A 16,955-nucleotide genomic window follows, 5' to 3' on the forward strand; every position below is an offset into this window, starting at 1 on the left:
ATTTTTATAAACTTTTTCTGATATTTTGAGACTTTTTTATGTGTTATGTGATTTAACTAATATTAGAAAATGTATATTTTTACATTGAGATTTATCACCTGAAAAGGTTTTAAGTTTTTATATGTACTTTGGAGGTCAGACATTTGCCCATACTATGCAAGGTGTCATTATTGTCATACCGTTGTTGACCACACAGTCTATCTACCTATAATCGTTGTAGGTTAACCCTGAAAATCAGCAGCACAATTTGAGCTCCATGTAGTCACTATTGGACACCACTTTGTTATGTAGTTAGGTATTAGCCACCATTCATAATACTCCACTACCAAGAATACATCCTTTTCAACAAAACAGACAGACTTTTTGTCAACACTGGAAAACCTTCAAACTAGCTTTTCAGCTTTGGATACTTTAGGCGGGGCAGGGGTACAACTCCCTATTAGATCAACATACTCTAAAAGCCAGTTTTAGAAAAGAAAAATTGTGTAAACCTGGATTACTTTATCAATCAACTCCTCGAAAAACTAGACAGACAGACTTTAAGACTACCTTTGCCTTTTTTTCACCTTTACATGAGTGACAATCCTGCCTGGAGCTAAGGACCTTAACAAGTTGACACAGACTGGTTGTACACTTTGCACTGTCTGACAATTACATTGATAAACCTGAAGTTGCTAGGCAGTCTATCCAAAGCAACCATACTGTCAGATCCGAGTGAGTTGTTCTGCTAACTATTTGACTGGCACCGTCCACTCTGCAAAGAAAAAAGAAAATCAGCTTGGCAGCAGCCATGTCATGCCACTTTCCCCCTCAGCCAGCAATAGTATTCTGGGTTTTATAATTATAGGTAGAGAAGAACTAAGTTATGGTCTTATTTTCTACTAAACTCATCTACGAAATAACAACCTCATTATTATAATTATTTTCTCATTATAATCATTACCAACTATATTTTGAAAATGCCTGGAACAAAGATTATCTGTCCAAACCACCCTCAGACGCCATCCATATGAACCCGAATCCTCTTGCAATAATAATTCTTGTGATTTTAACCTCACTTAACGTCTTTGAAACGAATCAATATCCAGTAACGCAAATAAATAAACTGTACCCAGGTATATGTTGTTAATGACCATTATTCTTAATCACGCTTATAATAGTCCAGAAGTAACAGACAGACACAATAACATACATTTCAATCTGAGAATTTAATAAGGAGTGTCTGCCATGGAGAGAGATTCGAGCCCCATGAATTCATTTTATCGTACCCAGCTTATGATAATGGACTCTAATGTTTTTATGACTTATCGTTTATTTTTATGCAAAATAAAAGGATTAATGTCTTGAGGCTGATGTCTGGACCTAAATGGATGCACTTGACTTCCAAGAGTTCACTTCACTGTTCAGTCCCTGTTTTTAACACCGTCTGTACCATTGGCAAGGGACACTTTATAACGTATTAGTGAACGTTGCCAAAGGTGTATGTACAAGTCTATGAGCTGGAATATATAAGAGACTTACTATTCACTGTGTAAATAGCTTATAAATGGCAAATGTTATCAGGCCAGGAAGAACTAAAAATCAACCATGAATCTGTATAGGAGATTGCCTAAAATAGCCAAATTGTGGCAAAAAAATGACTGACTTTGCGATTGTTTTAGCAAATACTATCCCATTTTCTGCATAGATCATATTTATCAATTGTTCCAAATGTATGACGTGTGAAAAGAATGAAAAAAAAAACAAAAAAATAAAAAAACAAGGATATTTGTTCCACAATGGTAGCATCTATGTCTGCCATAAGACCTGTGAAAAAAAAAAATGGAACGGCAACGTTTTGCCCATTTCCCATTGATTAAAAACATCTACAAAGACTAACCCATATAAGCACTTTTCTATTGAAACCTCCCCAATTTGAACTCAGGAGGTTTGCTCAATTTTAGATAGAAGACTCATTCCTGTGATCAGTCAATAAATGTTCCTCCATTTGTTGATCACATCTTTTATTCGGGGCAAGAAATCATTGTTGGCAGCAAGCCTCCCAATGTAAACAGGAGATGTTAATGGCAATCATGGAAAATATTGGCCTCAAGAAAAATTGTCCATTCTACCTTTCTCTTCTAACTGACCTGGTTAAATGGTCCTTTTACCAAGCACCAATTTACTTAATATATTGCCAGGTGGGGCTCGTAGCGGTCAATCTTCCCCTTTTAAAGGACAAAAAGAAGAACTTCTTTTCCTCTTCCTGATCCTCTGCTATCATGATATGCAGCAGTGTATCTTATGGCTAATTTGTACTCTACCTTGAGATATTCCGAGTGGTGATTTCTTTAGAAGCGGGTGCCGGCAGAACAAGTTTTTGTTCTGCCGGTACTAGGAACACTCCATAAGGTGCCATCTCCACAGACAGTAATTTATTTCCATATGGTCTCCATAGAATGATTGATGAGTCTGGGATATGGAATATTTGCAATAACTCAGCAATAACTCCATAGTGGGAATGATGCAGCAGAATCTAGTTAAAAGCAATGGGAGGCTGCTGCACTGTATTTTTTGCAGTGGAACTTCGAAATTCCACTCAGGAAATATGGGCACTATAATGGGCCCTTAGACTGTTAGCTGGGCCACATGGTTAGTTGCCCTCCGGGTACTCTAAAGTTATAGCTGGGAGGGCAATTTAGATAGCTCATATGCCCCACAAGCCTTTCTATGGTTGCACAAACATCTGATTTAGAAATATTATTGACTCCTCTTGTGCCTATTTTATGGCTATATTGGAGAGAAGTATACATTACGGGTGATTTATTTTGGTATGGACTTGGACCAGTCATGACTTTCAGAAATGACAAAGTTCTGGCTGGTGAGGTCCGCAGTGGATTTAGTATTTAATATAATTATGTATATATACTGTATGTTGATATATTTTAATGAGCAGCTATAGGGAAAAAACAACAGAGAAAAATTGTAATCATCCATACAATAAGCACTTTATGCCTTCATTATATTGTGTCTGTAAGACAGCCTTATCATTAGATGTGATGCTCCCTGCGGGCAGACAGTCATGGGTCATGCCTTTAATGAAATGCACATGGATCTGGACCTTGCACAAGAGGCTTCTTTGTGGAGTGATAGGACTTGTTTGAAGATATAACACTTCCAAGGTGTTTGAAATAAAAGCAACTCCACTCCCCCAAATCTCCCTGCGATGTGTCCCCCATAGTGTGTCAGATGCTTTGACAGTGTGAAAAGGCTGCATTGAGCAGGGGGGATTGGGTTCTTTCCAAGACACAATAAGGAGGACTCTGGAATGGAGCTGGGCTCGGAGATTGGGAAAACGGAATTGTTAGCAATCTTTTGTTATTTCAGTAATCACTGCTAATGCCAAAGAAATCTGAATTCTCAGTTTGGATGCAGTCAGCCAATTCGGCTATTATAGGAATTTTCTAAATATTAAAGGCAACTGCAATCACAAGATAGAAAGTATTTTTACAGCTTCTGAAAAGATATTTTGAGAAACTGGGAAGAGCTGCAACATCATAAGGCAATGTCCACACTGCATTTTGTTTATATGTTTGGTGTAAATTCTGGGTAAATATCTGGCACATATGATGAATGGAACCATGATTCACCTAATGGAGGCCAAAAGACTGTCCTTTTGGTCTCTGCTGGCCCAGTAAACATTGGTATACCTATTTTATTGTATAGAACACTATGGACAACTACACTTTTTTATGCAGATGCAGCTGGCAAAAAACATACGTTCTCCATACGATGCAGTGTTCTGTATGTGGGTGATGGATATCATGTCAGAGAGTTTATTTGGAGTTATAAATAGATAAAAGCTCCTGACATATATCTTTATCAGAAGAATCGCGATAATCTGTTCACTGAGAAAACTTTACAGTATAGGTGGTAGCATGGCAAATGACAGTAATACAGGGTTTACATTAAAAGTAGAGATGAGCGAACTTACAGTAAATTCAATTCGTCACGAACTTCTCGGCTCGGCAGTTGATGACTTATCCTGCATAAACTAGTTCAGCCTTCAGGTGCTCTGGTGGGTGGGAAAAGGTGGATACAGTCCTAGGAAAGAATCTCCTAGGACTGTATCCACCTTTTCCAGCCCACGGGAGCACCTTAAGGCTGAACTAATTTATGCAGGATAAGTCATCAACTGCCGAGCTGAGAAGTTTGTGACGAATCGAATTTACTGTAAGTTCGCTCATCTCTAATTAAAAGGATAAAAGTTTAAAGAGCTCAGCAAACAAAAATGTTTACATTTCAGGCAAGTTTCCTTTCAAGTATTACATTTAATTCCTACAGTCCTATTTTTCTATCAATTATTATATTTAAAGTGTCTCTGTCATTTAATAAAAGTTTTGACATGTTGTCGAGACATCTCCCTCCTGAGACCCGCTGCAATTGTGAGTTATAGCCGGGTGAAGAATACACCGGTGCGCTTCACTCCCCAGCCAGCCACCGGATTAAACTGACATGCTCCCTATACTATTATGGAGAACATCAGTCTGATCAGCTTCAACAGGCAATAACTTACAATCGCAGTGAGTGTCAGGAGTAGGACCAGGTGCCATCTGAACTTTTGACACTGCTGAATTTCTGCCGGAAAACATTCTGGGCAGAGATTCTTTCCAAAACAGGCGCCAGCAAAACAGTGGTGGTAGAACCGGGCAGATGCGTGCTGTCCAATAGATGGCAATGCTATCCGGTCAAATTTCGCCTAAAGAATGAACATGTTTAATTTTTGGGCAGATGTCCTTTCCGCTGGTGGAATTTTGCTTAAAAAATTTAGCAATGTGCACAGAGCAGCAGAATCTCCTTGAAACCTTAGATCTCTGCTGCAAGTGGCGTCAGCTGAATTATATAATATATAATAAATAATATAATAAATATATATATATGCAAAATAAACTTTTATAAAAGTGCTTCAGTTTGAAAATGCTACCCTTGTTTGAACCTTTACCCTTTTTTTTTTTTTTTTTTTACAATATATAACACATTAATGGCTGTAATAAAACTAGAAATTTCCATTGTAACTGTAGACCCAGGTTTTCACCTGTAAATCAGTCCAGTCTGCCAGGATTACATATAGATCTCCAGGCTCTTGTAGAGATTAAAATTTGGCACCCTTTCTCGCTGCTAGTTCTGGTGTCACATATTGGTTCCTGCCAACAATGCCAGTTCGAAAAACAGAAAGTAAGTCAGGCTACGCTCACATCTTTGTTGTGGTTGCTGTTATACAGGAAGGGGAAACCATAGCACAGTGCTGAAATAATCACATGATAACTTCTACTGGTATTTAATGGACCTATTTGACCTATAATCGGGTCTATCTGGTTTAATTGTGGCTCTGAATGGCACTTCTGTTCATATCCTCCAAAATGTACAAAAAGAGCTAGAGCACGTAAAGGGGTACTCCTCTGGAAAACATTATTTTTTAAATCAACTGGTGCCATAAAGTTAAACAGATTTGTATATTACTTCTATTTAAAAATCTTAATCCTTCCAGTACTTTGCTGTATGTTGGACAGGAAGTTATTTTCTTTTTTAATGTTTTTTCTGTCTGACCACAGTGCTCTCTGCTGACACCTCTGTCCAGTTTAGGAACTGTCCAGAGCAGGATAGGTTTGCTATGGGGATTTGCTCCTACTCTGGACAGTTCCTAAAATGGACAGAGGTGTCAGCAGAGAGCACTGTGAAATTCAAAAAGAAAGAACTTCCTGTGCAACAAACAGAAGCTGATAAGTACTGGAAGGATTAAGATTTTTAAATAGAAGTAATTAACAAATCTGTTTAACTTTCTGGCACCATTAGATTTAAAATATATATATTTTCCAGAGGAGTACCCATTTATGTGCTGGGACAAGGACATCTCATTATCCAGACAGGAACTTGTTATATTCCTCCCTCTTTAGAGATACTATGGATCCCCTGGAGAAGGCAGACAGGCTCATTTTACATTCATACAGTCCAGGCTCTAGCACTAACTAAGCCCCAGTGCCACGTTCTGTATTCTATCTTGGTAATTCTGTTACTGGAGACAGATTGAGCCTGTACGGGATGGTGTTTCCCCGTACTCTTCTCCTGCCCAGTCAGGCAGAGTCCCTTTATGTCTTTAGGGCCCCCTGCAGTAATACCCCCTTTGTAAATATGTTATTCCTTATAAAGTGTATTGTACCTTTAATAGTTTGTACCATGTGATTGAAGTTATACCTTGTGATTGTTACCCAGGAGGCACTAGTGACCAGGTGACCCCCCAAGTGACCTATGGGCTCCTTGCACAGCCCCCCCACCCTATAAAGGCAGGGGAGGGGCTGCAATCCCTCTCTGGTTCCTGAGGTCCAGGTTCCTGCAGACAAGACATCTTGCAGAGAGTGTCCAGAACATTGGAGGCCTCAAGCCTAAAGTCTGCAGCCACAAGTCAGCTCAAGTAAGCTAAAGTCATCGTCTTGTCAGTCACAAGTCAGTCATCAGTCAAGTCAATTGTCCAGTCACCGTGGCCGGCACTAAAGTGTCTCTACCTACTGCAAGTCCCAACAAGTCTGCGAGGTTCCCCTGTGTCACTGGTCACCTCCTTGGGATTCTGGCTGTGCTGCATAGACTGTGTCACCTGTCTACCCTTAGTAAAGCTACCGTTTGTCCATAACTTGGCGTTGGTGTCTTCATTGCCCCCGTGCCTAGCCCAGGACCAGCGATATTACCTTCGGGTGGTTGAGGCTTTCATGACACGCCCTGGTGTCATGACAAGAAGGGGTTAATAACATACAACCCCTTGGGTTAAAACATCTACCCTGCATTGCACCCCGCTGACACCACACTAACAAAAGGCAATGGACTTAAAGGGGTACTCTGCCCCTAGACATCTAATCCCCTATGCAAAGGATAGGGGATAAAATGTCTGATTGCGGCGGTCCCGCAGCTGGGACCCCCACGATCTATGTGCAGCACCTGTCGTTCGTTTAGAACGCTGGGTGCGGGAGGCGGTGGTTGCCATTGAGGGGGCGGGGCGTGATGTCATGACCCCCTGCCACCCACACCCAGCCTTCAGAACAAAATGTCCCAAATGCTGGGGCAGTGGAATACCCCTTTAAAATTGCAGAAAAATGAGACACCCAATGACCAAGACTTTAGAGCTGGTTTTCTGGGATAAGGAGTTCTGTGCACTTCTGTACAAATATGTTACAGATCTCCTAGGCCAGTGGTCTCCAAACTGTAGACCTCCAGCTGTTGCAAAACTGCAACTCCCATCATGCTGGGTTTTCTAGTTTTTTTGCATTATCTGGAGGTTTACAGTAGACTAACACAGATAGGTAAGTTGTTGGAATGAAGGTGACCTTTTAATGCACTTGCACTGTCAGCAATATTCCCAAACTGACTGAAATGTTCCAAAGCTTTGCACAATGTTGGTTTGCACAATATCTGTGCCCATGCCCGTACTTTGTGTATTCTAAGGCTTTGTCTTTTATAAGTGTTTTTTTGTTATTCCATACAGAAGAATTATAAGGAAGAAGTCCCAAATAAATCTGGGTGAAGTAGTTTAAAGTATAACAAGTGTAATTCATCTCACAGCTCTGATGCGGCCCTGTACAGTCTGTGTTTGTATGCAGGAGATTAGCTCAATGATCAATGTTCAAAAAAGGATTAACTGTAATAGTGTCACTTGTCTGTAGAAGTTGGGTACAAAAGCCATTCTCATCCCGACAGTTGTTTAATAGCTCTCCTCTTTGTCACTCGAGTATCAGTTATTTCTCACACTTTGTGTGGCCTTAAGACACTAAAACACTGCAAAGAGTCAAGTAAGTCATGTTCCAAATATTTGTTGATAAGCGGCCAGCAGCTCCTTTCTTCATTTCACATATCAGGGAATAAAGTGCTGGGTAATGATGGCCTAAGACCAGGGATTTAGACAGAAGGATTCTAGTCTTGTTGTCTAATCTAGCTGCACAGTGCACATTACAATTATTAACGGCCGGTACAGGAGATGACTATATTTATTTAAGTAGATTTAAACCATATGCAGCCATAGAACATGGGGATTTCGGGTAACATTATATGCAGGGACTATAAAAAATATTGTAGCATAAAAAAAAAGATAGAGAACAGGGTATTTCAGACTGATTTACAACTGTCTGTAGTCTGGATCCCACTTACTACAGATGACTTTAAAGGGGTACTCCACCCCTAGACATCTTATCCCTTATCCAAAGGATAGGGGATAAGATGTCTGATCGCGGGGGTCCTGCCGCTCTGGACCCCACAATATAGAATGTGGCACCCACCTGTTTCTGCTCTGGAAGCGCTGGAGGGTCTGGGTCCCGACCACCGGAACGGAAGTCCGTGACGTCACGACTCCGCCCCCGTGTGACGTCACGCCCGGTCCCCTCAATGCAAGTCTATGGGAGGGGGCGTGACGGCAGTCACGCCCCCGCCCATAGACTTGCATTGAGGGGACGGGGTGTGACGTCACATGGGGGCGGAGTCTGACGTCACAGACTTCTGTTCCAGTGGGCGGACTACCGTTCCGGTGGTCAGGACCCAGAACCTCCAGCGCTTCCGGAGCAGAAACAGGTGAGTGCCGCATGCTATATTGTAGGGGACCCCCGCGATCAGACATCTTACCCCCTATCCTTTAGATAGGGGATAAGATGTCTAGGGGTGGAGTACCCCTTTAAAGTGTAGGCTTCCCAATAGGGAGGAGTGAGAAATAATAAATTGTTATGTCCTCCACAAAATCATAGTGCTACACACTCTGCTCCCTTGTTTTGTCACCATGTTCTACTTGATGTGCAGAGACGGCATCACAACCACCAGCCCAGTGTCTTCTACATATATTCATCCATAACTACACTATACAAGAGCCATCATCTATAGGACTGAAATCCTAATAAACACTTTGGTATTCATGAAAAGTGGTGTAGATGAACATCTTTTTACTCATTAATTGAAGTGTTGGAAACTGTGCACCTGCACCAAATTTTATACATGGTGGATGTGATAAATCTGGTGCTGATCACATGTCTTCCATCAGTGTAACAAAAATAGAGAATATAGCTGCACATTCACCATTTAATTTTGATTTTAACTTTGATTTACTTGCATCTAAGCATAAATTTAAAAAATTAACAGGTTGTTAATATACATTTTGATCAAAAAGCCCACTCACCATGTCAAGGCCACTTAGTCAGAGTGGGTCCCTAACCTAACACTGGCGTGGTGCCGGGACGCGACCACTGCCTCCACGACACCAAGCCCACAGGGTGGATGACCCAGTGGCTAGGCATCCCCACTGCTGCCTGAACAATTTTTTTTAATTAGCAGGAGACTACATGTGGGGTTCCTCCTAGCATTCTCCCAGCCTTCTGGCAGAGAGAGCATGGTAGGTGTTTACACTGGTGTAGTGCTCTGTGGCGGCCATTGTTGCTGTGATGCTTTGTCTGTGGGGTTGTGTGAACCAGAAAAAGGGGCTTGGTTGGGCAGCAGTGGGGCTGCGTGGCCACTGGGTCATTCCCCCTGTGGGCTTGGTGTCACGGAGGCAGTAGTCACCGCCGGGTGCTACACCAGCGTTAGGTTAGGGACCCACTCTGACTAGGTGGCCTTGACGTGGTGAGTGGGCTTGTACTTTTTGATCAAAATGTATACTTACAACCTGTTAGTTTTTGAGAAGCAAGCAGATCAAAATGGTGGATGTGCGGCTATGTTTCTGTTTTTCTATTTTTGTCTTAAATCATTACTCCACTTTGTATGTTTTTTTCTGCGACTTTTTAACCTGTGTAACAATTATGCAGTTATGCTGTCCACAGTTAGTTTGTATGCTGTTATTTATCTGGTGGTGATTTGCACCCTTTTGGGTGCGTTGTGGCAAATTGAGACTTTTAAAAAAAAGTTGCTGTTTCATAAATTCCGGACTATTCCTGTCACACAAAAAGTTGCAAACAACGCACTGCACCAATATTTTGCGACAAATGTACACAGGAAAACAATGGTAAAAGGCTTCATAAATATACCACTTTATCTCGGGAAAAGATAGATAAATATTTAAGATATAAAAATATTTAAGACAAATTTCACAGTGTGGATCTTGGGAAAAAGTTGAACAGATGGGCAAGGAATCTTTGGCCCTGTGCATTCTCTCGTCACTTTTACTAAGGGTGGGGATGCATAGAATTTCTCTTCTTCTCAGTCCCCCGAGGTAGCTGTTAATCTAACAACCAGTTGCAAAAATCGGGCAAAACCAAAGGGATCCCACTTGGTTAGGCTGGGTTCACACTACGTTTTGTAACTACGGTTCCCGTATATGGCTAGGAGGAGGGGGCGGGGCTTAATCGCAGCGCCCGCACTCAGCCATATAGGGGAACCGTATTTAATGCATGTCTATGAGCAGACCGGAGAGAACCACAGCATCCGGTAGGCTGCTTTTTCGGCCGTATGCGGTTTCCCGACCGCAGCCAAAAACGTGGTCGACCGCATTTTTGCCTACGGTCGGGAAACCACATACGGCCGAAAAAGCAGCCGACCGAAGGCTGCGGTTCACTCCGGTCGGCTCATGAACCTAGCCTTACTAGTGGCGGCTGCAGGTAAGGAGAACTTATTTAGCTTTGTGACTGTGAAGAGAAGAGGATTCTGATCTCCATATCTATATCTGTTCCTGGAAAATTGTTATGCCTATTGTGACACAAATGCTGCTACAGTTTAAGTTAGGGATGATGGGTATATTAACAATAGGGGAGATTAATCAATGCATTTAGAATTTTTCTTTTTGCTTACTGCGGATGCACAAAATGTCCCATGTGCACCTAAGCACCTTTTTTGCAACCTTTTTTGCAGCCTTACCTAAGTAGCTTTCAGTTTTTACTTTGCAGTGGTCACAAATTTATGATGTGCAATAATCGCACATATGCTTAACCCCTTAAGGACCTGGAGTTTTTCTGTTTTTGCACTTTCGTTTTTTCCTCCTTACCTTTTAAAAAATCATAATTCTTTAAATTTTGCACCTAAAAATCTATATTATTGCTAATATTTTGCGTCACCAATTCTACTTTGTAATGACATCAGTCATTTTACCCAAAAATCTACGGCAAAACGGAAAAATGGCTTCCATTTCTACACAGTACATTTTTCGGTAAAAATGACACCTTAACTTTATTCTGTAGGTCCATACGATTAAAATGTTACCCTACTTATTTAGGTTTGATTTTGTCATACTTCTGAAAAAATCATAACTACATGCAGGAAAATTTATACGTTTTAAATTGTCATCTTCTGACCCCTATAACTTTTTTTATTTTTCCATATGGAGCAGTATGAGGGCTCATTTTTGCGCCATGATCTGAAGTTTTTAGCAGTATCATTTTTGTATTGATCGGACTTATTGATTGCTTTTTATTCATTTATTCATGATATAAAAAGTGACCAAACATACGCTATTATGGATGTATGCCATTAATAATATATATTTATAATTAGGACATTTCCACATGCAGTGATACCACATATGTAAATTTTTATTTACACTGTTTTATTTATTTTTTTTTAATGGGAAAAAGGGGGGTTATTCAAACTTTTATTATGGAAGGGGTTAAATTATCTTAATTAACTTTTTTTCACTTTTTTTTGCAATTTTATAGCTCCCATAGGGGGTTATAACACTGCACACACTGATCTTTTACATTGATCACTGGTTTCTTATAAGAAACCATTGATCGATGATTCTGCCGCTTGACTACTCATGTCTGGATCTCAGGCACTGAGCAGTCATTCAGCGATCGTACACCAGGAGGGAGGTAAGGGGACCCTCCTCGTCTCCTACAGCTGTTCGGGACGCCGCTATTTCCCCGCGGCGGACCCGAACAGCCCCCTGAGCTAACTGGCATTAGTTTAGTTACACTTTAGACGCGGCGATCAACTTTGAATGCGCATCTAAAGTGTTAATAGCATGCGGCACTGCGATCAACGGTTCCTGGTCGTTGTTAGAGGGTTCTTAAGTGGTTAAAGAAAGTAGCAAACCCCTCCTAAAATGTCACAAATCAAAGATAGGTCTGACCTGGCTTTTACAAAAATGCCTTTGGAGGGCACAATTTAAAAATCGCAGTCACAGTATGCAAAAAGGTTACAGAGGAGAAATCATACAAATTGGTGTTCTGAAGTGATTTCTTCTTTATTGCTTATGTGAGCCAATTTGATCAAACCCCCCCCCCCCCTTGAGAGTGTGAGAAATATGTCACACATCAGCAAAACCAAAGCAAAAAAAAAATGGCTTCAAAACTCCCTTTTCAAAAACAACGATGATGAACATCCCACAGTGTTCTTTAGGGCACATTAATATTGTAATAAAGAATACTCTTCAAAACATTGGAGTGGAATAATATATCCTTGACAACAGAAAACATTATTATTATTATTATTTTTAAACACAAACCTTATTTGAAAATGTGCAACCATTTTAGTATTTTACAAAAAAAAAGTTCTACTTTTTATGTAAGTTCTCTGGTGTCAAGCATTAATACATTCCCCCTATTGTCATGAAGAGAAGGACAGGTCTTGTTTTGCTAGGTCATGCAATATGCAGGGGTATGGCTTAGACTATTCAGGGGTGTGACCTTGCTAATATGAGTATTTGTGAAAAAGTTATCTTTATTTTAAATAGTTTTCAAGGCTAAACCTGATTTATTCAGTGTTTTCCTTTCTTCTGGCTAGAACAATATATTGTTATATTGTTCTATAGTCATAATATACTTTTACAATATGAAACATCGTGCAATAAGTCACATAACTGAATTCACATGGTTCACATAGGGTGTCAAAAAACAGGCCCTTTCCCTAACTAAGAGTAATAGATAGATAATAGATAGCCCTGAATGATGACATATAACAAAGGTATCACAGAATAAAAAGTGCTTGTTTAAATAAACCACTCATCTCCCGTGTCCTAGAAATAAAGCCCTTTATTTTTTTTTATATTGCACAAGGATCGGCACAAAGACTTTTAAAGCCTCGTTTCTCCTCCAGTGTCTCCCGCAATTGCACTTTAGGGTTATTAAAATGGTAAAGGAGACAGATCCCATAAATAAAAGGTTGCACGTAGCCAGATCTGCACAATGCAGAGAAAAATGAGTGTTAAAAAAAGATTAGTTATAGTTTAACTGCTGTGCATCTTATGAATCCAGGCATCAGTTCAATGAGAAAATGTGCACAGTAATTTATATACATCCTGCAGGTAAATCAGTTTATGAGATTCTGAACTTTAATTTCCGTTCAATAATTCAAGCAGTCATACATAATGCTTCACATTTATGCAAGCTCTGAGCGGTGCGAGGTAAGTAGAAAAAACATACAAAACATATATATCAACATGTTTGCCTGAATTGGTGTGATGTAAGCAAGAATTCGGCTAAATCGATGTAGCTGTGTTTGAAGGCTAGGAATAAGAAGCAAGAAATATCTAAGAAGGATGATGGGGTTGCTCCGTTTAGCAAGTTCCGTCGCTAGTTCCGTCCTAAAATCAGCTGTCACCGGCAGTAACCAAATCCTATACGTCCGTTAGAAAATCCCATTGTAGTCTATGGGATTTTTCTAATATCTGTTTTAATCCATTATAGTCCGTTATTGATAACGGACGTTATTTTGTGACGGAAGATAGTACGGAAGAAAATAGTTCATGGACTATTTTCTTCCGTTCTATCTTCCGTCAAAAAATAACATCAGTTATCAATAACGGACTATAATAGATTAAAACAGATATTAGAAAAATCCCATAGACTATAATGGGATTTTCTAACGGACGTATAGGATTTGGTTACTGCCGGTGACAGCTGATTTTAGGACGGAACTAGCGACGGAACTTGCTAAACGGAGTAATTTGCTAGTGTGAAAGAAGCCTTAGAGAGTTAAAGGAGTAATGCAGTCTTAGACACTCATCCCCTCTCCGCAGGTGGGAATCGCGGGGCGTCTGACCGCATGGGACGCCCCATGCAGGGACCCGGCATTGCTGCGGTTCTGCGTGACTAGTGTGTGTGTCGTGGACCTCACTGAGGCCATTGACACGCCCAATTCATACAGCTCTATGGGAGAGGCGGGAATGCATGAACCCTGCATCTCCACCTCTCCCGTAGAAATATATAGAGGGAGTGGGTTGGCCGCGGCATCATGCTTTGGCCGACATGCCTCATGCAGGGGAGAGCTATGCTGGAGCTGGGGCCCCGTACAGGAGATTGGGGGGGAAGACCCCCCCCCCACGCGATCAGACACGTATCCCCTGATAAGTGTTTAGGCCTGCAGAGCTCCTTTAAAGTCTAACCGTAAAATAGTTGGTCAGTGTTTCCCCACCAGTGTTCTTTCAGCTGTTGCAAAACTACAACTCCCAGCATGCCCGGACAGCCGGGAGTTGTTGTTTTGCAACAAATGGAGGTACACTGGTGGGGAAACACTGCAGTAACTATGTTTAAAAATAGTGGTGCTTATCATACAAATAGTGTCATTATTATGAAACAGAAGACCTCACTTATAGTATTCTACTGTCTAGGTGACCAACATTTCATTACATTTACTATAGCTACAAATGATCATGAGGCCAGAGTAAAGAAATTGGATCTGGGTCTCTCAGTAATCACTTTGTGTGGTGCCCAATAGTTTCTTCATACTGCACTACACGTCTACACGATAGAGGTATTTTCCTCTAGCATCTCTTTCAATACTAATCTGACAAAAAAAAAAAAAAAAACTGTTGGAGAAGATGATAAAAATTTATCTAATTCTTAGATTTAGTTTAGAGCAGTGTTTTTCAACCAGTGTATCACCACACATCAGTAGGTCTCTGCCTCTTCTATCAGCATGCACATTGACAAAATAAGCAGGGAACAAGAGAGAACCGGGAACGGCACTGAACAGCAGGCTATCCCTAGCCATTCATTTTATGGCAGGCACAGCACTGCAGAGGATGGCCATTCCCAGCCCTCTCGCAGTGATCTAAGCGGAGGCTGGGATAGAGTAGGTGTGGTCGCATGCCCATAGTGTCATCGGCTAAGAGGCACACCTACGGATGTGTCGCAGTTCACTGATTGAAAAACGCCCATGGTGTGAGTGCAGACAGGGATCCGGCACAGAGGGGGGTGGGGGCTGTGTAGACTGTATTCAGGAGAGGTGAGGGTCAGTGCACACTGCTCTATCTAAGGTTAGAGGCACTTATTGGTGACATGGATTCGATTCAGTGCACATTGCTATCAACAAAGTGGGGAGTCACTCTATGACTTATCACTCAGTCTGCCATTTCACTTTATTTCAAAAGATCAGAGTGAGGGACAGTCGAGGAGAGAGGCAGTGCCGCGCACTTCACCTGCCTGTTACTCATGATCTTAGCTGGTGCAACCTAAACTTTTGACATGTCTGGAAAACATATCAAAAGATTATTCAAAGTGACGCATTCAAGAGAATCTGACAGCAGGATCACCTGCACATACAAGTTAATAATGTAGGTGACTGTCATTAAAATGCTTTTTACCTGAAGAAAAACCATTCAGTGGTTGTTGAGAAATCTTCAGCAATGCTGATATGCCAATTTTCCTCTCTGCTCTGTGCCGTCAAGCCCCCTCCCATAGACTTGCATTGAGGGGACGGGGCGTGACGTCACACCGGGGCAGAGTCGTGACGTCACGAACTTCCGTTTCCGTGGTCGGGACCCAGACCCTCCAGCGCATCCGGACCAGAAACAGGTGGGTGCCGCATGCTATATTACGGGCTTCCCCAGCGGCGGGACCCCCGGGATAAGATGTCTAGGGGTGGAGTACCCCTTTAAGTCACTATCATGTCTCCATTCCCTACACTAATATACTATTAATGGATTAATTCATACCGTATATACTATATTGTAAAACGAATACAAAATTGTGTTGCCAGATCACAAGTAAACCTCATCTTTATTTAGAACGGTCTTGTGTAATCTTTTATGCTTCAGTCAATAATACATATTTCTAAGCTTAACACTCAGTTTTGTTAAATGTTATGTCAAATGTGACAGCCTTTCTAATCAAGTGTCTCTGGGATGACAGACCTGTCTGTCGTGAACATTTATTCTGCTTTAAACGTGCCATATTTTTGACACTGAAAAAAAAAGGCAAAAGGAATCAAACAGTGACAAACACTCCGTTACTTGCTATTAAAATATGTGTGCTATTAAACGTCAATTGGCATTCTGCAGATTGCTACCTGACTGAAATGTCACTAAACGGAACACGTCGCTCTTTTGTTTTAGGTCTCTGTTAGATGAGTGATCTCAAGCTGAAACCACTAATTTCAGGCACTGTATTCCTGTGGCAGCGCGATGTATAGGGGGAGGGCATAGAGTGTTTTCTGCGGGATTCTAGCACAAGCAAATGGCCAGTGTTAGAAAGAGAATATGAGTCAACAATATCTCATTATTTGCTTTTTTAGCTGTTTTTTTTTCCCTTTAAAGAACATTGTCAAACAATCTTTGTCATGGGAGTTATGTGTGACGCAGTTCTTCTCACTCCCACTCCTCCAGGCATGTTATTATGCTGTGTATTTGTGTTAGCTTTTTTTTTTGCTTTTTGTTTGAGCTGTTGTCTACCGGCAGACGCAGAAAGAAATAGGTGACTAAGTTAGATTTCCTGTGGAGACAGGCAAATTCTCCTCCTACCCCTAGGGTGCAACCCGTCCCTAGGGGCGGCCATGGCCATATTGGAGACATACTTCCTGCTGGTATTTTCTGCAAAGACAGTATATTAGGTCATTTCTGCTTTATGACAGATAAAATGAATAGGAGTCACCTGACAATGAAATCTCATGGATTATTAAGGTGTTCATACTCACTGACTCACCTTTGATGGACAATGTCAGGTAAAAATTTTGGGTATGTTGAATTTCAATCACCTATTCTTTAACTCTCAGGGAAGAAAAGCCTCCATCAGAGCTGTCTGCAGACAGGT

The 16,955-nt window shown here is 41.1% G+C and overlaps 1 protein-coding gene across 20 annotated transcripts in view; it reads right to left on the reverse strand.

Moving 5' to 3' along the window:
* TENM3 (teneurin transmembrane protein 3) overlaps positions 1-16,955 on the reverse strand; it is a 2,657,329-nt gene that overhangs the window by 625,251 nt on the left and 2,015,123 nt on the right. The window lies entirely within an intron of this gene.

The sequence above is a fragment of the Hyla sarda genome, chromosome 1 (genome assembly GCF_029499605.1).
Source record: "Hyla sarda isolate aHylSar1 chromosome 1, aHylSar1.hap1, whole genome shotgun sequence".
Lineage (NCBI taxonomy): Eukaryota > Metazoa > Chordata > Amphibia > Anura > Hylidae > Hyla > Hyla sarda.